Source organism: Mastigoproctus giganteus, chromosome 13 (assembly GCF_048544385.1).
Source record: "Mastigoproctus giganteus isolate SK-2022 chromosome 13, ASM4854438v1, whole genome shotgun sequence".
Taxonomy (NCBI): domain Eukaryota; kingdom Metazoa; phylum Arthropoda; class Arachnida; order Uropygi; family Thelyphonidae; genus Mastigoproctus; species Mastigoproctus giganteus.
The window spans coordinates 49092149-49118304 of NC_143587.1; the positions used below are offsets into that span (position 1 = coordinate 49092149).

General features: G+C 37.9%; 1 protein-coding gene across 1 annotated transcript in view; it reads left to right on the forward strand.

The window, feature by feature from the left end:
- Positions 1–1839: 1839 nt before the first annotated feature.
- sha (shavenoid) overlaps positions 1840–26156 on the forward strand; it is a 71396-nt gene continuing 47079 nt past the window's right edge. Inside the window, exon 1 of the mRNA XM_090388156.1 lies at positions 1840–2128. The gene's annotated coding sequence lies outside the window, so the exon portion shown is untranslated. The remainder of the gene's footprint in view (positions 2129–26156) is intronic.

Consider the following 26156-nt stretch of genomic DNA (forward strand, 5'->3'; position numbering starts at 1 on the left):
TTCTCAAGATGTGCTCAAGTGTTGGCAGCGACAGTGAGTATGAGTTCGTCTGCAAAAGCTTGCGAACCAACCTTACCCAGATCAATGTGGGTAAGGTTGGTTCGTTGGGGAATATTGTCAATCATCCATGACAATATTCCCCAAGAGCGGTCCCAGGACAGAACCCTGGGGATAGCCCCTTTAAATCTGCCTTGTGAGTTTCTGGAATGGCGTGTTGATAGATACAGATCTGTCGAAGAGATAGCTTTTAATGATGCTATAGAGGTTTGTTGGTAAGTTTGCTTTCCGGAGAAGGCCAAGGACGCTCGGCCACCAGAGCGAATCGAACGCTCCAGCGAAGTCAACGGAGATAACAAGAAAGTATTTCTTACTCTAAAGGCAACCAAACTATTATTTTAAGTCTTTAAAAATATTATTTAAGTGAGGTGACGTTAAACGAGATCTCACTGTACCTTGGCCTCCCGAATAATGAAATTCATCTGCCGTCCGTGCTGTGTATCTTATGTCTGTTAATTGCGTGTGTTCTATGGTCGATTTGTCTGTTTTGCTGAACAAAAAACCCCAGTTTCTGGTGGGGGGGACCTTACTATCTACTCCTGAGACCGAATAAATCAGCCACGGAGTGAAAAAAGCCCATTAAAGTTCCTCGCGTCATCGACGGGATTCGAACCCGGGCCTTTTCCACCCGGTGTGATGCACAGACTTACTCTAAAGGCAATAGAATTCGAATATTATCACTAACTGGGGCTTCTGGATAATACGTTTATATTTTGTAGACAATTTTGTGACAGAATGGACGACACGAATTGATACGGTTCAGTCTAACAGAAATATGGACTACAAGGAGACAAAGTACAAGGATATTGTACAAGATACAATGAGATCTCGTTTAACGTCACCTCACTTAAATAATATTTTTAAAGACTTAAAAACGAAGCTAACAAGAAAATAAAGGACACTGTTCTTCGTCAAGATACTGAGTCCATCACAGAGGCCAAATTCCTAGAAAAGCAAAATTTCTCGTCCTGGTTACAAGTTTCACGAAGACAGAATTCCGAACAACAGTAAACACTTTTTTACAACCCATAAAAAATTATGTTGTTATAACATAATTTTTTATGGGTTTTGCTGTTATAGGAAAAACTGCTAACACGAATTCTGTACAGCATTTCAAAAGCAGTTACATCACAGGTCTTTAAAGAGAGTAAAACCACTTCACATTTCGGTTTCGACAGCTGCCATTGTTCAACTCCAGCAGCTCCAGCCCCCTCATTAGCTGTAAGCTTGCTAAAATATTTTAAATGATGTCCAATAAACTGATATGTGTACAGCGCATTTATTGGAAAATTATAGAGGGGATTCAATATTTTCAGATGTTAAAATAGTGAAATTTTAAAATTTTCTTCGTTAGAAATCGATTATTCGAACTAGTCAATAATAATTAGTTCGGATAATCGACGTCCCAATGTAATAGCATAGTAAGGCGATTTTATTAATAAAATCGACGAAGTGTAACAGCAATGCAGCACACGATTGGAGACTCGAACTTAGAATTCTAGAAATTTTAATTTGACGTTGGAGAAGTAAACCCCTGAATGGCGCACTTCTGATTCCATTAATTTCGCTGTGGTGTTCCCTCATAAGAGAAAGCAGCGAGCACGTGGTTGCGTGTCAAACACCTCTACCAGCACGCCACGAACTAGTGCTGTCAGGAGAATCGAGCATTGTAAGGCTTCACTTACTACCTGAGGACGCAGCCTTGATAGCCAACGGCCCCGAAACTTTGATTGGCTCCTTCTCACGGTCAAGGAAGAAGACGACAGCCCGATCGGTGGGGTGTTCACAACTCCCGTGTCTTAGGAATGTGCCGCTACATCTCGGAGAGAAGCTGGTTCATTGCTTACGCTCTCGATTAGTGTTCGTACTTGCCTTGAGCTGGAGAAGTGTTCTCATTCGTATTAGGTGCGTCTTTTCCGATTGCTGTGTTAACTTTTCTGGACGATGGCACTCCGTACCCGCTACAGTGAGCGACACACGGTCTGGGACTATAACTGTACCGATGTCGACATTCTGTGATTCTAATTGTTACGTCATCGAAGAAAGCAATGCGGAAGATCCAGGACTTGAGGTAAGTGAGATAGGTTGATGACCTACGCTGTGACAGTGTTTGGGCCAACAGACTCGGTTCAATGAAAGCAAATTTATTTACGCGCCACATTGAGTTTCTTTTAGTGTATGTTGTGCAATCATCAACTGGTACTTGGGTAAAGGACTTTTGCTCATCCATTTGGATTTTGACTACATTACCTGACTTGGCCACCATTCATTCATGTTTGGTAGCATTAAATTCTTTTTTCAATCACAAGTTGCTCTTTGTTCTCTGGAATAAAAGGCTTTGACAGCTCTATTGAGCGCACCTTAATAACTCCTGACTGATTATCGGTTGTTATTTTCCTCGGGAAGCTTACGATGGCTAGTTCTAATGTCACCTTAGCATTGAGATAAAAGAAACTCGAAAGCTATTCCGGGGATGTGATAAATATCTTTTTAATCTTTATCTGTCGTTGGCCCTTTCTGTCTTTTTTTTTTTTTTTTTTCACCACTGTTCTCTTTCCTTTTTATTCTTTCCTGCATTCTTCCTTCATTTTCTCTTTTGTCCTCCTCACTATTTCTCCTTTTCCCCTTTTACTCCGTCCTTTCTCTCTCGACAATTTTTAGCTAAATTTTTATTATTTATAATCATCCGCATCACGTTTTAAATGAAATAAACTTAAGAAAGCATATATTTTATATAACGCCCTCGCAGTTAGCTTAGGGGTTATGATCACCAATCTTCTATGCTCAGATTCGAACTTGACTTGGCTCAGTTTGGTATATTCTAGAAACCCTTGCGAGTGGCCTAAGTTGAAATCGTTTGGATAAGGCGAAACTTTTTTAATTGTTTTCGTTATTGAGTTACAGTTACAGTGTTCTTTAAGTTACTTATATATTTGTTACAGTGAATTTTCTCTTAAATTGTGGTAATTACTATTTTTTTTATTGTCCCAATGTAGAAATATCAACTCGATTAAAATTGAATCTTTGCTATTATAAAAGTGATTTAATAGTAATAAGGTGATACACGTATGGAGGTTCACTTTCATGGGCAAGTCTTGAACGCAAGTCTTTTCGCTGAAGTCGATCAGGGTGTAGAGTGTAGAGTCTGATCGACTTTAGCGAAAAGACACTAATGGGCAAGTCATGGGCAAGTCTTGCATTCAAGACTTGCCCATGAAAGTGAATCTCCATACATGTATCACCTTAGTGTCTTTTAGCTGAAGTCGATCACTGAAGAATGGATGTTCGATGATGGACTTCAGCAAAAAGAAAGATGCATCATTAAAGGCTGCTTTGCACGCTTAGATGGCAAAGCCTATAAATATGATGTGTAAATTCATTGCTATGAGACCTCGGGATGAAAATTAGTACTCTTCAATCTTCTATATCTCGCGTTTGTTCTTTGCTATGCTGAAAAAAACTCCTTTTTGAAAAGTATTTGGGATTGAATCTGGCCTTACAAAGTTCCAGGAAGCAGCAATCATGTGTAGCATAGAGGGCATCCAAATCAAACTAATGTAACTTAGACAGCTTCATACGTGACACTATGAAGGAAAAACAACTTTCATATATTCCTCAAGGAAGTGTTTTTTCAGTTGAGTTGATAGGCGGAAAACGGTTTAGCGTGATAAAGGCATGTGACCTTGGAACTGCATCTTTGAAAAAAAAATCGAGAAAAATAGCTAGTAAGAGAGTAATAATATTTTCATTATTTGATATATGGATCCTTTCCCGGAACTCAAAAAATTTCTCGACGTAAGAACAATTTGTGGAATGGTGCGCCGTATTCAGTCATTTTTATAATATTATTGTGAAATATGATCCTAACCTTAACTATACAAGCGATGTATTTGGAAGGGGCAGAGAATTCCGCCATAAACATAAATATTGATAACTCAAAGTTACACCACATGCAGTTTCCACTAACACTGCAACTACTATTACTGCGCTTCTGCCAAGTTATATTGAGTATGCGTTAAGCCCAAAGTAACTAAGAGCATTAGTCGTCAGTATATTGTGTCTGTAACTGCTTCGGCCGTTTTGCTGGATGAAAAACCTGAATTTCTGGGAGGAAAACCATACAACGCTTGGCTCAGACTGACTAACTCGGCCATGTTTTGAAAAAACAAAAAAGCCTATGAAAATTCCTCACGTCATTGATGGAACTTGAACTCAGGCTTTTTTTCTATCCACTGCAGTAGGAATGTGATTCTAACCACTGTGCTACCAGCGAGGGTACGTGTGATAGCACTTTTAAGGTATTATTGTCTTGTTTCTAATACGGTTATGGTTTGAAAAGGTTGCATGCCTTTGATATAAAATACTTGGATATGGAGACAAATCAGAAATTAAGGTTTTCAGCGCAATTTTGAACTTTTGGATATTAATGTGCAGTGTTGTATTGAAAATGGTCAATCGTATAGACACACACGCCAAATAAGTGTGACGGGTCATTCGTTTTGGACCGAATTGTTACAGGAGACAAGACATGGGTAAACTTGTTCAGTGAATCAAGGCCAGTATCCATGATGTGGAAAAATGCCATAAACAAAAAGAAATTCAAATGTTTGATGATAGAGTTATCATTTTGCGTGACAATGCACCACCGTACATTTTGCAACCAATTTATTATTTGCACAATTGGTTGCAGATTGGTTGTAACAGGCTAAATGGAACATATCTTCGTAAAGCTCTGATTCAGCGCCATCTTGCAGGAAAACATTTTCTTAAAAATAATGAGGTTACATAAGCAGTACAACAATAGTATCATAACCCAAACCTTCATTAGGGTTTCGAAGATCTCATCAAAAGTTTAATTAAATGTTTTGACTATTCAAGGTGATTATGTAGAGAAATATATTGCATATTGTGAATTACAACTAATTTCTTTTCTGTCTCTCACCAACTTTTGAAAATAAAACTCTGGAAAAGTTGACTTTTCGATTTGCCTTTGTTTGTATAAAAATACAAAATAGATCTGGGGCAACCATCAAAAACCTTCCTACATTACCCTCCATCCATCCGCTCCAATAATTTATTTAGTTCTTCCTTGAATTTATTAAAACTGCCCACTTCCATAACAATAAATGAAAGTCAATTCCAACAATTAACCACCCGCTGACTGAAGTCAAATTTTCTCATCTATTCTGCAACCAACTTTCTCCAATTTGAATTTATGCCTGCTCATGTCCGTAGTCTGAGAAAAAGGAAGAATCCCATCAGCATCGAGACTGCTCAATCCATTAAAGGCCTTAAACATCTCAATCGGATCACTTCGCAGATGTCTAGTCTCCAGACGCTGAAATTTACAGAAATGAAGCCTTTCTTGGTAACAGCATCTCTTTATCCCCCCCCCACCAATTTGGTTGCCCTTCTTTGCATTCGTTTCAACAATACATACTTAAAAGTACAACATTTCCTCCTGTTCAAAAACGATCCGGACCAAGTCCTCTTCCACGGTGGGCTGAAAGAAGAAATTATAACCAGAGTGCTAAGGGCAGAGACAGGAACAAGTTATAGCTCAATGACTTAGTTATATATAAAAATGTAAACAAGAGAAATTACTTGGCTAAACCATCCATATTGTTACTAAATGCATTAAATGTAGACAGAATTATGGATACATCAAAAAAGTATTGTATTTTAATCATTCCGAAAATATCGTTTCTTTAATTTCCAAAGAACTGTGCGATTTCTACGACATAGCTGCATGCGCAGGCTATAAAAGCTAAGCAACATATATATCAAGTAGATAAGCAATCATTAGATAAGAGAAGGAATTAGACAGTAGAATAACTTAAGCCGGAAAATGAAACTCAGTCACATTTGAAGCTGAGGAGATCAATGCCCTGTGGAAGAGGACACGTGCATGCCATGGCTCAGTTCAAAGAGAGAGAGAGAGAGAGATGATTACATTATTATCTGATCATTCCCGCACGCAAGAGGTAAGATTACAATGCCGCATGATGAAGCTAGGAATTAGGAAGATCCATGGAGATCTCTTGGAGATATTTAAAATCACGACAGATAAGAGATGATTAAAAGTAAGCCGATTTTGCAATGCAATTATAGCACCAACTTAGAGCTGCCAAATTAGATTCCTTATTATAAATGAGCTTTCGATAGCAAATGGAATATTAAACTGAGAGATGGAAAATATGCCAGCATTTTTTATTTTTGTGCCTTAGTGTTCAGTTTTAACATTTATGGTAATCCTTTTCTTTCTTTTTGTTGTTAACAGGCACTATTCGTAAACCAGCTTACTGCATTCTACCCTGGATTATTATGGACAGAATAACTTTAAAATGCATATCGGATTTTTACAGGAATGTGCAGTTATACTAAGCGTTTACTAATGATCTTAGATTTTCAAAATTTATTGTTTAAAATTTACAAATCAACAAAGCTGATTACTTTTCAGAAATAATGCTGGAAAACTCTCGAAAATATGTAAATTGCACTCAGAAATCGATTAACCAATTATTCTAAAATTCCACAATTTTTTCCTAAGGCCATTGGACAGATTTATCGACCATCCAAACTTTGCTATTAATAGAATAAATCTTATATTAAAATTTCGGCATTTTTCTGAGCATTGTCTGTAAATCGCGTTTGTTCTGAAGTCGGTTTTCTGTTTACTGGATGAAAAACCCGAGTTTTCGGAACAAAAAACCATACTACCCTCGATTGAGACCGACTAACTACGTTATGAAAAAGGCCCATAAAAATTCCTCACATCATCGACGGGGCTCGAACTCAGGATTTTCCTGCCCGGTGTGGGGAAGACGGAAATCATTAGGCATTACATTAGGTAACAAAAATGTTTGTTTGTATTTAACTGTATACTGTATATTTTGTGTGCTGAATTTAAGGATGTCATTGGCTGTTCTCTAATGCCAATATTTTGGCGGAAATTGAAGGTTTTATATTTTTGCGACATTCATATGTCTTACATAAGTGCGTACCAATAAGGATATAAGGTGGGTTTTTTTTTTTTTTTTTAAAGGGTGCTTTGACTACCAAACGAAGTGTGGTAGCCCTACTAACTCAGCCACATTTTGAAAAAAAAGAGCCGATAAAAATTCCGCGTGTCATTAACGGGATTCGAATTCGGGCCATTCTTTCCGGTGTCAATGATTATATCCATGTGCTACTCACGAGGATAAAACATGGGGACTATTTTCGCGTGCCTATGAGTTATGAAAGCCAGTTGCAGATAAATTAAAAGTCAACATTAGAGGGATCGTTTCGTAGTAGTCGAAGTGTATGCCTTTTGCTACACTTCTCAATATGGTGAGAGCACAAACACCATCATAATGATTGCAACTTTTGTATGGTAGATACACCAAAGTTTAAAAAGTCTGCTGATCGAAAAGCTGCAGTGCATTAAAGCGATCCATTCTCTATTGATCTGGTGCCACACAATGAAAACCAGTTCCCAATCCACCTTCCAGAGAAGAATCTTCAGAATTGGACGATGAATGTCATGAAAAGGATGGTTGGGATTACACCTCAGAAGCTTGTTCAAATAAAGTGCTGCATGTCCCTAATCGGGAAAAGATGACTCAGTGAGGGACTTGCGATAAACCAAATGTAATGGAGAACTCCTGACATCTCACTAACAAGAATGGAATCCATTGCATCCTAGTTTTAAGACTTCCAACCTGCACGAAAAGATGCTACGTATGAGCGGTTTTACATTGTCTCTGAAATCTCTGTTGTTGTTTTGATTTGATTGGTCTTTATGAAGAAACCGATATTAGTCACAATTCAGAAGAGAAATTGATATCTTTTTCATAAACAGTTCAAATTAAAACTATGTCGCACTCTGTTCATATTAAAGAAGTTTCCAGAAATGTGATACATGTATTAGAAATCAAGTATGATCAACACATATGATTTCGAATATATGCTGGTCATACATTAGAAATTGTGGGATGTCGGTGGGAACTTCAAAGTGCTGGAATTCCTTCTGGATTTGCAAGGTAGTTTCACTAAGTTCCATTGCTTTCTTTGCATCTGCAACAGCAGGGCAGTGGATCAGATGGGAACATCTGCCAGAATTGTTTTTCAGCCTGGAGCACACAATGTAGTAAATAGTCCCTTGGTTTTAAGAAACAAAATCTTGCTTCCGCTACTCATATCAAGTTGGGACCGGTCAAACACTCTGTTAAACAATTGGATCCTCAAAGCGACATCTTCAGGAATATACAATCTACTTTTCCAAAGTTGTCTAATGCAAAAGTGAAAGGTAGAACATTTATTAATCTACAAGGTATGCATATGTTGGCCAACTGAAAGATAAAATGACTGATGCTGAGAGAAATTGCTAACAGTCGTTTTGCCTCTTAGTGAATGGCTTTCTTGGTAACGTTAAAAGCGAAAGTTGCAAAGAACTATTTGAACAAGTTGATTGAAAATTACGGAATAATGGGAGTAGGAGTCAATCAATCATTACATGCACTCTCTCACCTCGATTTCTTCAGAGAAAATCTGGACATGGAGACACGTATATTTTTCAGGAAAAATTTTTGATTAAAGGGAAGAGAATTTTTACTTTTTAATTTGTAATTTTTTTTAGCCTGTTTTTCACTTGTACCAAAAATTAATACTCGATAGTGTACATAATTTAGACATCGTTAATAAATTTGACATAGTATAAATGCATATTTACGTTATTCATTTGGCAAAATGTTGATGCTATGCAGAATTAAAGTCACCTTAAAGGAGTGGACAGCATGGTTTTTCTCCCTGAAACTCGAGTTTTCCAGCAAACAGAAAATCAACCACAGAACACACCTCATTTACAGACAGTATACATGGAGCAATATGACCTTAGCCGCTGATGCTCTTAAAACCCCACTGCAACAACGTTTCGAATCAACATACCTATATTCATAAAGATCAATGCAGATAAACAGAACCTTTTTGAAAATTTGTTACAAAGTGTTATAAAAGCAGGCGTTACCTCTGAACAGCAGCTATTTATGATAATTATCATTATTATGTTATTCTCCTGAGGTAACAGTCAACCTGGCTGTATGATTTGTCAATTGGGTCAGGGATTGCATGTAATTTAGTGCATTTAGAGCCAATAGAAAATTTAATCGGGCATTAAATACTAGCATGTCTTCTTCTTGTAATGGTTTCGAAAGAACCAAGCCCGCCTTTATTCATAAAAGCTATTTATCCTATCACTTCGTAACTAACGAATACTGGTACCACATACACATACGGAAAGAAAAGATTTTTCGTCGAAGGTCAAATTATTAAAGAGCAAAAATAAACTTCATTTGAGAGAAATGTATTACATATACGTCCGCTTAGCATTCAACGTTGCAAATGGATACTGAGATTGAATTCAGGGTCGAGAAGAACTCGAAAGCGTAGAATAATAATAAGAAAATAATTCTATGCATTCTGCAACGGAGAATGGTTATTCTTTTTGTTTATTTTTAGAATATTTCGCAATATTCCAAAAGTTAACAATTTCTCAATGTATTAGTTATGTTAAATTATTAATATAATTTATTTCTCATCTGTTTATTATCAGAAATATGTTTAAAAATAATTTTAATAATATCCAGTTGCCACAAGAATTAAAAAATAGAAAATTGGACACTGAATGTCCACAATCGCATTTGTTCTCCTAGACCAGGAGAGCTTAAATTATGGCCTACCGAAGTTCCTATCAGGCTCCCATAAAACATCTGCAATTCGTCCATTGTTCTGGGAACAATTTCAGGTCCGTTTTTCCAATGGAACAACAGAAAGTGTCACGTTAGCCAGACCTTATTAGTCTGCCATTCGCGTTCCACTGTTTTACTACTTATCTATTGCACAAGTCAGTTTTGAGACTGGAACGATTGCAGATTTAAGGAACAGGTTATATTAAAGAACTTGCAGACACACTGGTGTACAAAAAACTTCCTGTTGCCTAGTCTGTATCCTGCCTCGTCGTGCATTCTAAGTCCATATTCGTATTTAATTCGCATTCGAAATATTCTCCAGATCCTGTTGACTGCTTTCTTGAAGCATTCCAAGTGAGTTTGTTGAGGCTTGTATCGCAACGGTCGTGGAAGTCCTAAAAAAATGTCAGCAGTTACAAATTGTGAATATATCGCGTAATCCCGTACAACCATTAAAAGACATGAAGACTTGTTTGGTCATATTCATGGTAAAATGTGCTATCAAAACTTGGTGCTTTGCTCGACTGCATACAATGAAAGTAAAAACATCACAAATACTGAGCAACTGCTTATTTTTTATTAGAGGCATGCATGAAAACTTTGTTCTGTATGAAAAGTATGTCTGCGTTTGCGCAAGTAACACAGTGGTTATATCATTGTCCTCCACAACTGGGTGGAAAAGGCCCGGTTTCAAATCCCGTGATCCATACACATAATAGACATAATATAAACATGGGCAAATAATATACATAATATACACATGGGCTCTTGGGTGGCCCTAATAGGACAGTTTTTTTTTTTTTTTTGTTGTTGTATGATTATGATGAGTTTTCAGATCGTGCATAGCAGAACCTCGGAGAAGTTTTCAAATAACTGGAAGATTGTAGGCTTCCTTGGAAAAAATTGACAGGACTCTTTGCACATAGTGTGTTGGCAATTCGTAGCTGTCACACTGGGCTTGCTGTTTTCATTTCTAGAAAAATAAAACAGAATTGCAACTCTCTCATCACATTTGCGGAGATGAAGCGCTATCATTTCAAACAGTTCCTGGCTGATACCAAAGCTGAGTTCCTTGACCTGTCTTACCATACAGATGTTTATTGGCTGAGTTGTGGCATTGTAAAGTACAAGTTTTACCAGATTCGGAACGAATGCGTTCTTAGACGTAAAGGGAGATCTTTTGACAGATTTGTCAGATGGTAAGGCGGGTCAATTTGGTATTGGATAGTTGTAGTTGACCATGACAGGTCACACGAATGACTTGAACAAGCTCCTTCAAGGCCACGATTGCTAGATCAAGCACTTGCATTCAGTCGCAAAGGCTTTCAAAATGGAACTGTTGCTTTGGGAGCAGCAGAAAGGTTTACCACCCACTTTCTGTGTTTTAGAGAAATGGACAAGAGTACCAACAGGAAAACACTGTTGAGTACCTCTTGTCGAGAAATGCCAATGTCGAGAAATTTCTTGGAAAAATTATCCGTCTTCGCGATGAATTCCAAAAAAAAATTATTTCAGAATTTTCCGAACTTGAAGACTAAATTCAGCTATTTGATTGGTTGCTGTAGGGTTTTTAGGCGCATCAGCGATTTAGGCCATATTGTGCCGTATACAGACTGCGTGCATTGTCTGGTCGATCTTCTGGACAAAAAACCCGAGTTTCCGGACTGGTCTGAGTTCGACTAACTCAGCTGTGTTGTGAAAAAGACCCACAAGACCCTTTTGTTATTATTGAAGGAATTCGAACTGAGGTTTTTTCCACCCGGTGTGGGGTGAGACAGTGATTATACCAACTTTGCTACCTGCGAGGGCTTCAGCTATTCATCTCTCTCTATTATTAATTGAAGAGATTGGGGTTATTAATTAACTCGTCTCTTCAATTAGGGTTAATTATTAATCCCAGTTGAACTCCCAGTTGGATTAAAATTCTATCCTATTAAGAACGTACTTGAAGGCAGCCTGAAAACTCAAGAGGTTTGAGCATCCTTGCAATTGCAGATCGTGTTACAAGGGAACAGCAGAAACACTAACTTCCTGCTTAGACGATAACAAATTTGGAAATATTTTAAACAATATTTGAACAATACAAGTCATTTCAAGAAAAGAAAAAGAGTACTTTGAAACTTATGCGTTAACTTTTTTTTTAAATTCAACCATGTCATCTTTTCCAATTAAAATAAAACAAATGCAAAAATAAAGTCATCTTATTTGATTTATTACCGAAACAATGAACTTCCGAGGCTACCGGTTGAGTCATTTATCTAGATTTAAATCTGTCTTCTTGACATGCCAGTTTGAAAATCGCCCAGAGCTAAACAGGTGTGTGATACGGAAACCACAAACGCAACAAATAACACTGGATTTCCTTCCCTCGCCTATCCCCCTCACCTTTCCCCGAACTCCATTGCATTCACATACGTGAGATTATACAACTGTACTTTTTTTCCTTCTACTTTGCTTCTGATGAGCACTTTAAAGACTCATATTACCAGCTATGGAATTATTTAAATACATTGTACTAAGCAGTGTGGTTGCAAGTCTCAGTTGTTAACTAGGTGACATATTTCCGACTATTTATGTTTGCTAAGTAACCACCGTGTCACGCTTAGTTTCCTGTCCTTATTTAAGATGTGTTGCACGTTTTCCATAACTGCAAAGAAAGAAGTTGACCAAAGGTTTGTAAAACTAGCCATCTGCGAATAAAGCAGATGTTTTTAAACCGTGGTTTCGTAGCGTGACGATGTACCCAAGTTCATCATTGACGATGATAGAAACATGAGAAAGGTCACTGAATATAATTAAACATTTGTCCAATTCGTGTTTGTATAGTACGTATTCAAAGCGTGAAGTATAATTTTAAAAATACTTCCAAACATCTAATAAGGTGTACCTTCATCGTTTCATTAATGTTTATAAATTTTACCTTCGTTCTCACAGTTTTTTTGGCCTTGTTGTTGTTGTTGTAGAGTTTTAGGAGCATCGGCGACTATGGTCACATTTCTCCGTGTATACTGTCTGTAATTTGCATACGTTCTGTAGTTGATTTTCTGTTTGATGGACAAAAATCCGAGTTTCCGGGAGAAAAAAACCTCTCGGAAACTCGGGAGGTTTCTTTGAAAAAGGCCCATAAAAATTCCTCTCGTCATCAACGAGACTCGAACGCAGGTCTTTTCCACGCGGTGTGGGGAGGACGGCGATTCTTCGAACTGTGCTACCCACGAGGGCTTTTAGACCTTCTTCAGCATCTTCAAATCCGACTCGAACTGAGTGTTACCCCAGATCTATATATGAAGCAATTAACGACTGGCTGTGTTCATGTTATAATTAAGGATAAATTATAACAAAAAAGTCGTCTGAATTTTTAGATAATTTACGTACATCAAACAATTTAGTTTTTGGATGTTTCGAGCTGTTCAGTTTATTTACATTAATTTATCAAATGAAGCACATTTATACCTAAAATCTAATGACTTGTAGGTACACATATCAGTTAATAAGTTTCCTTACAGCAGTTGTGGCTTACTTTTCTCTTCATAAAGTATGTGGAACCCTGTTGGGACCAAATGGTGATGGGACCAAACCCTGTTGGGACCAAATGACCAATTGAAAATTCTAAATGGGAAGTGTTCAGGGAAGTATCGTAGAAGCTTCTACACTTTTTATACCAAAAAAGGAGATATTGTTAAAGGTTTAGCCCTAAATGGATTGCGAATCAATTGATGAAGATAGTAGAAAAGAACAAAATTGCATGGGATGATTATAAATTATTGGGGGGGAAGAAAGCTTGGGCAAGATAAAGCAGATTATGAGAAATCTTTGGTTAAGAATGCAAAGAAAAGTAGCAAAGAGCTCTTTGTATATATAACACTAGAAGGAAATGGACCATTGGTCCAACTAGATATGAATGACATAATTATTGTTGATCCTGCACAGGTCGCTGTCAAACTGAATAAGAAGTCTCAGAGATGAGAATACTAGAGGTATATCAAGTTATAACTGGGAGCTAAATGATTTTGTGATAACTGAGAAGAAAGTGGAAGAGAAATTGTTGAAGTTAAAAGTGAATAAGGCACTTGGAGCTGAAGAAATCTGTCCATTACTGTATATTAAAAGAAGCAGCAAAAGTGGTAACCATTTGCCATAATTATAAGATCATTTTCAGTTCAGGAGAAGTACATACAGGCTGAAGATGTGTAAATATCTCTCCAATTAACAAAGGGGATCAAAGGGCGAAGTGAGTAATTATATACCTGTTAATTTGACAACATTCTGTTCCAATTTAAATAATGCTGTATTCTGTTCCAGGGAAAATAATGGAATCGCTGGTTAAAGAAGTATTGCAGTACTATCTAGACAGTAATGCAGTTAAATGACAATCATAGAATAGATTTATTAAGGGTCACAAGATTTACCCTTAATAAATCTATTAAGATAAATCTTGCACAAATGTGGCACTAGGAGAAAGTTACTGCTATGGAGGAAAGGACAATTGAATGGCAGGTGACAGGGAGTTGTTATCAGTGGCTACTGATCTTCATGGACTAATACCATTAGTGGAACCTCACAGGGTTCATTGGTGTACCCCTTATCGTTTTCAATATTTATTGCTATGTTTGAGAAGGAATATCAAGTTTAATATCTAAGTTAGTTGATAATACAAAGTTTAATGCCCTCGTGAGAAGCACAGTTGGTAGGATCGCCGTCCTTCCCCACACCGGGGGAGGGAAAGACCTGAGTTCTAATCCCGTCGATGATGGGAGGAATTTTTATGGGTCTTTTTCACAACGTGGCTGAGTTAGTTGGTCTTAGGCGAGGGCAGCATGTTTTTTCTCCCGGAAACTCGGATTTTTCGTTCACCTAACAGAAATCATCCTTAATTTACAGACAACATACGTGGCCTTAGTCGCCGATGCTCATAAAAACCAAACAACAAAGTTTAATGAACCGGGATCAAGGCGTAATATTGCAACAGGATCGAGAAAATTAGGCAGTTGGGCTGAGAAGTGTTGCAGGACCATCATTCAGATGGTCCTGCAATACTTCTCAATTGAAGTTCTGAAATTGAAGTAAACATTGACAAATGCAAGATACCGCAGATAGATAGTGGTAATCCTAGAATAACACCCCATTTTTCAATGGCAACATATTGAAGATAGTCGAGAACTAAAAATAGCTAAGAATAATTGCACAGTCCGGCATTAAATTCTCTGAGCAGTGCAGCCAATTGTTAGGAATGCTCATGGGATTCTTCTGATAATATACAAGAACAGAGCAGCAAGGACAAGGCAGAGATTACCCGTTGTATAGGGGAATGTTCAGGCCCCATATTGGGTACTGCATCCAGGCCTAGAAGCTTCATTTTAAGAAGGATGTGGATCTATTGGAAGGGTGAAAAGAAGGTCAACGAGATTAGTCAGGGACACAAAAGAGTACTCTTACCTAAGCAGACTTCCATTCTGCAAATTGTAACCACTAGAAACTATGCACTTGCGAGCAAACTTGATTAAAGTGTTTAAGGCTTTAAATAATTTGAGTAACCTCAGTGCTCATGACATTCTTACTACTGCTCAGATAACACACATGAGGGGGCAGAAATTTAAATTGAGGTGGGATGGTTGTGGGATAGATGTGCGGAAATTTGATTTCACTCAGCGGGTAGTTGATTGGTGAAACAAACTTCCATCTAGTTTTGAGAAAATGGGTGCTTTGAATAAATTTATAGAAACATTGAACAAATAATTGGATGTGATAGATCATCTGGGTAGGTTTTTTTTTTTTTTTTTTTTTTGTCTCATCCTGAATACATTGTATAACTCGATTGGATCATTTGCCACTACAAATACTAACGTAACTTTTACCAAAATAGTTTTTCATCAATATACATTGAATGGATTCCGCAGATACACTTAGCGGCCCTTTATTAGGTACACACTAACGAATAGGGAGTACCGTATATTCTGCAGTACGAGTGGACTTTTGAAGAACTAAAATTTTCAGGTCGACTTATGCACCGCTTATATTATCCTAAACTTGAATTAAAGGCCTAGTTGGACCGTTCTTCGTGGAGGAACTTTTCAAGCTCATTCAGTGATGAGGGTGGAGGAAATCTGCTTCTCACTCTCCTCTACAAATATGTTCACAGTGTTTCAATAACGTTTAAGTCTGGTGATTGTGCAGGCCAGGGAGATATTCAGCCTCAGTTTCATATCCCTCAAACCAAGATTGAACACATCTGGCTGTGTGTATTGGAGCATTATCATCTTGAAACATGGCATCGTTTATGAAACACAATGTTCGCATCATGGGATGAACTGGTCACTCAGAATAAACAAGGTAATCAGTAGCAGTAATTCACCCGTTCAGAGTGAAAATAGGACCTAAAAAATGCCAAGCTATTGCTGTTCAAGTCATTGTTGATTCTCCTCCTCCATGTCTGACGGTGCACAAGACAGTCAGGATAATGCACTTACTTTGACATTCGCTAAACGTGAACTCTGCCACAATTCATCCTATGAGATTTTGTTTTTCCATACTCGGTGAACGCACACATCATTTATGATATACAATAGTTGCTCTGGATACGTCAAAAAAATGAGCAGTTTTCGTCGCTGATACTCTGCTAAACGTGCATCAATAACTTTACCTCTTTGGAATTCAGATAGATCGGTGAATTTCTTCATATATCTTTTTATATCACTAAATAACATGTTCATAAATACATCATACATCCATTACAAAAACTACTAATTTCATATCAGGTGTTTCTATTATTTTGTCCACTCCCTGTATATGAACTAAAAGTCAGGACAAGCCAACCAATGTTGGTTAGGTTGAACAGTTACTTTAACAGTACTTGTGAGAAACAGTTGTTTTTGTGTCTTAATATGTTTGTGCAACTCGTTGGCATAAGCACCCATACATTCACAAGCAGATACATTACCTTTCTGCTGCAGAGTACCTATCTGACATGAATTCGGTCAATTTTAGTCCTTGGAGACCATGCAACCCTAATAGAGCATTTAAATGTAATCCTTCATGGTCCTGTTGTATTATCGATCTAACTAACAAACATGTAATAAAGAATTAATAATAAACTAGTTTATACAGCTTTTTCGTGTATTACATTCCATATAATTATGTGTTCGTGGACCCATTTGTATGTTGGTGGTGGTGCTGAAAAATTCCGAATAAATTGCTGGGAAAATCTTACTTTCTCCAACTAAGATCAGCTAAATACAGCCTCGACTGAAGAGTCCTTTAAGAATTCCTCCAATCTCCGATGATGTTTAAACTCGCACCTCTTCAAAGGAGTGACGAAATCATTATACTGTCACGGATGATTGGACTGAGGTGTTAATAATACATACACTTTAAGCAATGACAACCCAGTCGGTATTTCGATTGTCAGCAATTTTAAGTAAACCCATCGACTACTGGAGGTTTCAACAGTCATATTTAAAGTCACCACTACAGTAAAATAATAAAACTACACTTATGGGGAGGACATGAAGGAGATTCAACCCTTCTGCTGTGTGTGTGGCGACCGGATGTGCTCCATCATTCGACAGGAAAAGACTTCATTGCAAGAATGCGAATCCATCACAGGTCCAGGTGAAAAAGTTTACTGCTTGGTAATTATATCTTACGAGAAGGGTTAATATTAAAAGGCAGATAATAAGATATTTTCTCCTCACAATTACAACTATTTTCTTTTTCTCCCCAAGTAAATCGCTACCAAACAACTATATTGAACAATTCTTATAATTGCAACAAAAAATTGTCTCCATTCTTCGACCACAACTAGACTTTGTTTTCAAAGAGACTGTCAAATACGACCTCAGGTTTGTTCAGTTGTCTTGTGGCCCATGTAGCCAATATCGATTTGTTTGCTCAATATTGGCTTGCAGGCTGGCTGTGGCAATTAGTGAAATTCAGGTGCACTACTGTGAGATAATCAGATTCGGTACAAATAACGATGTGTTCCGGTAGAAGGCATGCATAAATGCTTGTGCTATGCCCTAACAAAAACAGAAAAACGATTTTTCAGATTCTGGAACTGCGTTTTTTCATCCTGTCATTCTAGAATAACTGATCAAATAAACAAGGCTAGCTTTCTGACAATAAACTTCTGAGAATCTCTAAACCAGGTATGATTGTAAAAAAAGTTATACCAATGTTTCACTCGAGTATGATTTCTCGTTATTATTGTATCATAACTTTGCATAATATTTGCTCAAGTTTTCAGTTCTGCAGATTATTAGAAATCTTATGTAATATTAGTAAAGATATATATTTCGTAATGTTAATATAAATGTGAAATAAGTATTTATATACGAGTGTACAGTATATCGGATGTAGGACCGTGCAATGTATATGTGGACCTAGTTGTACGTTTCCTTTTAGGACCCTTTTCTTTTGTTAATATAACCATTTAAGAAACGTTTAGCAAACCCTCTGCTGTGTCAAGGCTCGGGTGTTTTGCATCCAATCCTCCCCCTCTCTTTTTCACTACCCTGAAAGGAAACTTCTACCACTGCCTCTGACCAACTAAAAAACAGAAGAAACGCATCTGAAAAACGTTCAATTTTCGAAAAAAGTCACACGGTGACCCTTGTAAATGCTATCGATGTGGAATATGACAAAATTTCTAGGAGCACCACTGCTCCTACGCTTATTTTTTTAGGAGTATTTGTATAGGTTACCACTCGTTAAATCGATGGGGAAAAACTGTGATTCTGTAGTAATTCATTTGTGATAGAATCTCTATGAATATTTAAATAATGCAAAGTCTTCACGATAAAATAAGAACGGACAAAAACCAGCCGTTACTAGAACATACATTTTTCAAAAAGTTCTGATGATGGAATGACTACTCGCAAAGCCCTCGAGATGTAAAGCAAGTGAGCTAATTCAATATTCATTCACTTTATGAAAGAATAAAAAAACCAAAAAATTCAAGAATAGCAACTCGAAGGACAGTCGATCAATATTAGCTAACCTTTAAATCCAACCAAATATAGTAGGTGATCACTGAACAAAAAAAGCTTGAATAGAGAATATTTTCACGAAGTTTATCGGTTAAGTTATAAAAGAGTTGGAGTAAGAAAGAAATAATAAGCTTTCCTGATTAATGTAAATGGATAAGGAATGAGCTATCGAAGATGGATTATTGATTCTTAATTAGTTATGAAATAACAGTAATTAAAAAGTGTTTAATATTATTGAACACTTTTTACTACTTTTCTTTTGATCTTATGGTCTGACCTAAATTCTTCATCCACTTATATTGCACTGCTAACTTTAGTTCTTTATCGTATTCCTTCTTTGGGAACCTTTTCCACCTCTGAAAATTTTGTCATCGTGGGCTCAGTCTGGTCACCGTGGTCAATATGCGTTCTCTGCGAGATAATGTCTTGGGGGTTGTGCATTTCTCACGCATGCATCAACCTGGTTTCTTGGCGTTGTGAAAGTTATACCCTACAAGGATCTTTGGAGGCTATTATACTATCGAATCAGTACATCTATGATCTCGATTTGCCCCCTAGATGTTGACCTGCGGTCGTCTACTTTGTATGTTGGTGTGTGAGTTCCTCGATTGGAACTCGCGAAAGCGCTAGTTCAATCACTCGAGTTTATTTCCCGCTGGCCTGACTGTAAATGTAGCTTAATGAGTTGACGTGGCTTTCTTAAAACATTCCCAACGCAGGAAAACAGGCCGCATATACCTGTCACTGTCAGACACGTCAAACGAACGTGCTCTTAATGTCCGCTCTGTGGTCCTAATTTTTTCTTGGCTCGTTTTAAGTACCCAGAATACTCAGCGATACGAGCATTAAGCAAATTGTACTGCGTCCCACTTCCGCATGAAGAATTAACAGATTGCAAGAGTCTTCCTGAAGTCGTAACCCACAGATTTTCGCAGAATTCTTTTAAGACTTCAGAGGAAAAAAAAATAAGAATAATTGCTTTTAATTCTGGAATAAACTATTACCAATCGGTAATTGACACTAAATGTAGGTAGCGTTTGAAGGAAATATTTTACTGCTGGGGGCCATCATTATGTGATTTACACTCAGTGATCGTTGAATTATGACCATCTACCTAATCGTGTTGGGCCACCGTTCTCACGGGTAACCAGGGCCCCCTCAAGTGGGTAAGCGAGGTAAGTGTCGCTTACGAACGGCAGCTCAGGAGGGCGCCAAAATTTTTTTTTGAAATTGCTTTGATTGGTTAACATTTATTAGTATTCAACATTTAGGGGGGGCAAATTTTATTTCGTCTGCTAGCAGCGCTACTGCTGATAACAGTCGCTATTTGTCTAGGCATTGACTCCAATAGATGTTTGAAGACGTCCATAGGGATCTGCAGGCGTGCTTCCTGCAAGGCTTTCTACTCTGTTGGATTACATGAGGGCACGGCCGCCGCAAGTGGGAAGGTGAGGTAAGTGTCGCTTACGGGCGGCAGTTCAAGTGGGCGCCGAAATTTCTTTTGATATTTTTTTCTGATTGGTTAACGCTTATCAGTATTCAACATTTAGGGCGACAAATTTTATTTTGCTTACTTGTGGCATATAGGAACGCAGCGCTACTGCGTGAGGGTTGCAAGTCCATACGCCTCACTTCCGTTCCAAAACATTCCACTGGTGTTCAACTGGTTTGAGGTCAGGCGAATTTGGTGCCCAATCAAGATTGGTGATATCTTCACTGTGTTTATCGAACCACTGCGACCCGATGATACCGCGTATTATCTTTCTTTCTATCTGTCTTGGAAGATCCCGTTTCTGTACGGGAAAAAAATGCAACATGGCAAGGTGCACATGGTCTCCTAAGAGCTGCCGGTAAACCTCACCAGTGAAACGTTGGTCCATACACCAGGGATTCCAATTCTTGACAGCAAACATGCCCCATATTAAGCAACTACCGCCACCTGCCTGGATAGTGGGCACCATGCATGATAGGATCATGGACTCATGTTGCTTGCACCATACACGAAAGTGTTCATGGGCATTTTTTTTTTTTTCATACATTTTTATTACATATATACACAGATACAAACACTTTCTATTTACAATCGTTGCATTCTGCGTAAAAAAAACAAAACAATTTTAATTATACAGCTTCACTTGCAAGCAATAAAACAATAAAAGATATACTATGTGTGTATGTATGCGGATGTACTTGTTTTGGGTGGCACCTAGACGTTTAGTCGAACTCCACCTTGCAAAGTCTGTGTTGAGAGAGAGAGAGAGAAACTGTCTACACTCTACAGCGATCAACACCCTGTCAATCACTGCCCATTTCTAGGCTTGAGTAGTTGTGCCTGCTTCTATTATCTAGTGCTGCTGCACCAATTTGTCGTCCAGTGGAAGGAGTGCAATACCAAAGGACAGGAGCCCTCAGGCTGCCCAACCCGAGGGAAAAAAAAAAAATAATAATAATAAATAAATAAATAATAAAAAAATAGAAGTAAATAAATAAATAAATAAAAATAATAAAATAATAATAATAGTAATAATAAAAAAAAGTTGAAATAAAATAAAAATATGTATAGTTAATACCATTATATACATTGAATGTTATTACTCATTTAAGAACACAACAGTTAGTTTCTAAGTTAACAGCTGTTTGACCTAGTAAGGTAGAAATATAAGTTCATGAACACATCACTCTACTGTCCACTTCTAGAATTAGTAAACAAGGCGCGTCTTCTTTTAAACACCTTGTCAGAAAAGGATTGGAATGCTGCAAAGTTCTTAGCATCTTGAATCAAAATATCGAGGTTGTCAGTCCTAATAGGTTGAGTGCTGTTAAATAGTTCTTGTCTGAAGTCGTCATAAGCCCGGCAGTAAAACAGAACATGCTTCCAATCTTCTACAGCCCCACAAAAACACAAAGGGTCAGGTTCAAGTCCAAATTTACACAATTTATCCCGTAGTGAACCATGTCCAGTAATTAAATACGACGTTGTCATTGAAGGATAAAACCATCCCATAACTTTCTTATTTACAGCAATTGTTGCATCTTCAATGAACTCCCTGGTAGTGAGTCCTGTTTCACTGGATTGCCATCTGTATTTCCACTTCTCAGTGAATTTTGTCCAAAGATTAATTTTCTCCTGCCGAATGTCCGTGGCCGGATTACTTGCAATGTCGAGGATTTGAGTTGCCAAACCTTTCTTTAAGTTAGAAATCATGCCTCGGTATGCCACATAAAGGTCAATCGGAATACAACCTGAGATCACTTGTAAAGCATTGGTTGATGTCGTTCTGCAGCATCTGTGTGTTGCCAATATCATCTTTCTCTGCAATGATAAAAGTTTGGCCTTCACTGTGACGTGAGTAACCCTAGGAAACCATATGGCAGCCGCATATACTACAATTGGCAAAAATATAGCCTTATAATATAATGCCAAAGTTTTGTGCTTTATACCCCATTCAGCTCTTGAGAGCCTAATCACATTGGCAGTAAACTTGTTAATCTTTTCAGCTAAGTTCTTTACGTGGGGGATAAAAGAAAATTTATCAATTATGAGACCAAGATATTTATTTTGAGAAACGTAAGGAATTTGGACATTGTTGATATGGAGTTTAGGAGGTCTGTTATAATCCAATTTATTGTTGAAGATCATCATTTTAGTTTTCGTCTCAGAAATTTTTGTTTATTCTAGACCATTCCAGCAAATCATCCAGGATTTCTTTCCCATGTGTTTCTAGCATAAGTCTTGACCTGCCTGGTATGCACAGCGCTAAATCGTCGGCAAATGCTATTTTATTGCAAATTTGACTTTCTTTTAGTAGCCACTGGTCTAAAACAGAATTCCAGAGGAGAGGCCCAAGGACCGAGCTTTGTGGGCATCCTCTGGAAATGAATTTTGAAAATACCAAGTGTTGTGAGATGACTTTTATCTGCCTATTTGAAAAATAAGATCTCATAACCTGATATAGTAAATCATCACATTCTGCCTCTCGAAGTGACCTGAGGGCGCTCTCCCACCAGAGTGTATCGAAAGCGCCCTCAAAGTCGATAAAAACAACCATCATGTATTTTTTGTCTGTAGTTTTGCATAGATTCACCAAATTTCTGATGGCATCTTCAGTGGAGGAGCCTTTTTTAAAGCCGAATTGTGAATTAGAACTCATATTACTTGCAGCCAAGACCTTCTGCATCCTAGGCGCTAATAATCTCTCATAAAGCTTTCCAAGATTTCCTAGAAGGGATATTGGGCGATATGCCTTGGGATCCGTTGCCAATTTTCCAGGCTTTCTGAGCATCTTTACTAATGCAATCTTCCAAAAATTTCGAAAAGTCCCCTCTAATAGACATTTGTTGAAAACATTCAACAATATATGTGGAAAATATTGGTGAAATCTTTTGATCGCCACATTTTCAACTAAGTCCATTCCAGGACATTTTGACTGATTGATTTTAGAAATTGCAAGTGCAAGTTCATCTAGACTAAATAGTTCCGTGTCATTTGATCCCCTGTAAGATCCGTTAACGAACCTTATCTGAGTTTGTTCGGTGGTGTCTTGCTCTGGGTGATCATCAGGGAAAAGTCTCTCTATAATAGCTTCAACCGTGGAGAGCCAGTCAGTAGTCAGACTTCCGTTAGAGTAAACAGAACTATATATCTCAGGAGTTGCAAGTTTTTCACGACAAATTTTGTATATTAATCCCCATGGGTCAGAATTTCCTGTCTGGGACACTAGTGTCTGCCATGAGGATCTTTTGGCTTCCGCAATAGCTTCGAAATATTCCTTACGTAATTGACAATAGACTTCTTTTAGTCGCCTAACGTCTGTTTCTGTTAAGTATCTGTGCCTCTGGAAATTCTTCCTTGCATCTATAACCCGTCTTCTCAAAACAGATAACTGGGGATTCCACCATGGGGTGGAGCCAGGTCTCCTAACTTTCCTTTTAGTGGATTCAGTCAAAGCTCTGTAAAGAGTGTTTTGCACAAAGTAAGCATATTCTACTGCAGATAAACTGTTCAATTGTGCAATTTTATCATCTGAAAATTCTTGTTGCAAGACTTGCTTAAATTTGTTCCAGTTCGTGGTTCTCATAGAGAAGCGGTTTAAATCCTGAAGGTGACCTGAAGAACCTCCATCCGTGCCATTTAATACTAAATCAAAAGTGATAGCACGGTGATCGCTATTGCATACATCCGGGCAGACCATCCAGTTTTTTACATGCTGCGACAAGCATGGAGAGGAAAGGGTGAGATCTATGTTAGACCGTCCGTGAACGTTCCAAAAGGTTGTTGGCATGTTTGGAAGATTATGCACATTCCAATGGTTAGTCAATATAAATTCTTCAAACACAGAACCTCTAGCGTTGTTGTTTTCGCTAAACCAAAGTTGAGATTTTGCATTGGAGTCAGTTGAAACCAATATATTTGCACTAGGAAAAGTGCTTAAAATTTCTTCCAAAAGATGCATTGGTACCTCGATATTATCATTTGGAGCGCAATATAAAGAAACCATGTAGAAGTCTAAAAACTGGGTAGAAATATGGATGCAGGTAGAAAAGGATGTACAAAAACGAGATATGACTGTTACAGTTAGAGCTCCATTAAATACAACAATGGCAGTTTTTGGCTGCTTGGATTCATATGCAACGACTCTAGCTACTAACGGGTATCCAACAACGTGATATAGTTTATCCGTTTGTCTATACATCGAGTAGGGCTCCTGAATAGCCAAAACGTCCACTTTATCCTGCAAACATGAAGCTCTTAGTTCATCTGCAACGCAACGTGAACGTTGCGCGTTTACCCGCATTATTTTTAGAAAGTATTTGTTGGTAGATCTATTGTAATTTAGATGGTTTATTTGTGTATTATTCATTAGCAATTTTCAGTCTTGCAAGTTCAGCTGCCTTCTGATATTCTGGGCAGAGTGGATCCCTTACAGAATGTGCATTGTCCCTGTTCCTCCTCTTACAGTTTATACATCTCGGGGGTTGTTCTTTATGGAGGCAATCTGAGTATATATGTCCCCCAGCCGCACAATGACCGCAAGATACAGTCTTGTAGGTGCAAAACTGCGTGAGGTGGCCAAATCCCAAGCAACGGAAGCATTTTGTCACTATTGTAAATTTCCTGTATTTATGGGCTGAGAATCCCAAGAAAATTCTATCGTTTTCTAAAATATGTCTAAATAATCTCGGTGAGAGACCTATCACCCAATTTGGGCATGTTGCACCAGGTATTTGGCTTAATCTGACCAGCACACTTGTTTCCAGTGTCCAACCAGCATGTTGTTCACACCCACAGCATCCGCCGTTGACAATCAGCGGTGAGGAGAGGGAGTCTCTTGGGTCATCTGCTATGGAACCCCCATACGTCTGAGAACAATATCCCAAATACAATATGGGGAATATAATACATTGTATGTCATTGTATTCCCCATATTGGATTTGGAGAATGCAAGAATAATATCCGTATTATATTTCGATATCAACTGTCACACAGTGACCTGCCATTAAGCCCATAAAACGTGCTGCACCCTTCGCTCATCACGAACTTTACACAATTCTTTACATTTCTGCCGGCAGGCGGTGGTTTTACCCATTCGACACCATTCTTTGGGCGACTGGGCTAGCCGGGTGGGTAAAGTGCCTGCCTGGCAACCCAAAGGTCGCGGGTTCGAATCCCGCCTCGGGCTTGGATCAAAGTACTGCAAAAACCTTGGGAGGTGCATTATGGCCACAGAAGCCGATGCGCCAACAACTACCAAAAAAAAAAAAAAAAACATTCTTTGGTGTCGAATGGGTAAAAATACGTGCCGTCTCCGATATGGAAACTTCCAACCTACGAGCTCTCATAATCATGCCCTTTTGAAACTCTGATATCTTTACTACTTCCCATAACTGCTACTTTATTACTTTGATTTGAGTGCCCAGATGCAAATTACTACTATTCTAGCGTACGAAGCTGTTCGGCTTTTCGAGCTATACGGCATAGTCCATTACAGATGGGGGTGGTCATAATTTAGTAATCGCTGCGTGTACGTTCCTTTTGCTACCACATCGTAATTTTTTTATGGAAAATAACTGCCACCTCCGCTAATACAAGAATTTATTTTATTATTTTGGACTAATAGTTAGTACAGGTAAATATACTTTATTATTATAAGTAAAAAAACTTGATAATAATTAATTTAACCTTAATAATTCCATTTTAATTATGATTTATTTTTTAATAAGTATATCATTAAATAATTTACATTTTTAACACCAGAAGCCGCATGGCAGTCGTTATTTTCTGTCTGCACTAATCATAGCAGCCATTTTGTGTCGATTTTACTCGTTTTGACTTTTGCTGGAGAAAGTTAAAATTACAAATTGGCGAAGAGGAAAGCGTTTTTCGTTC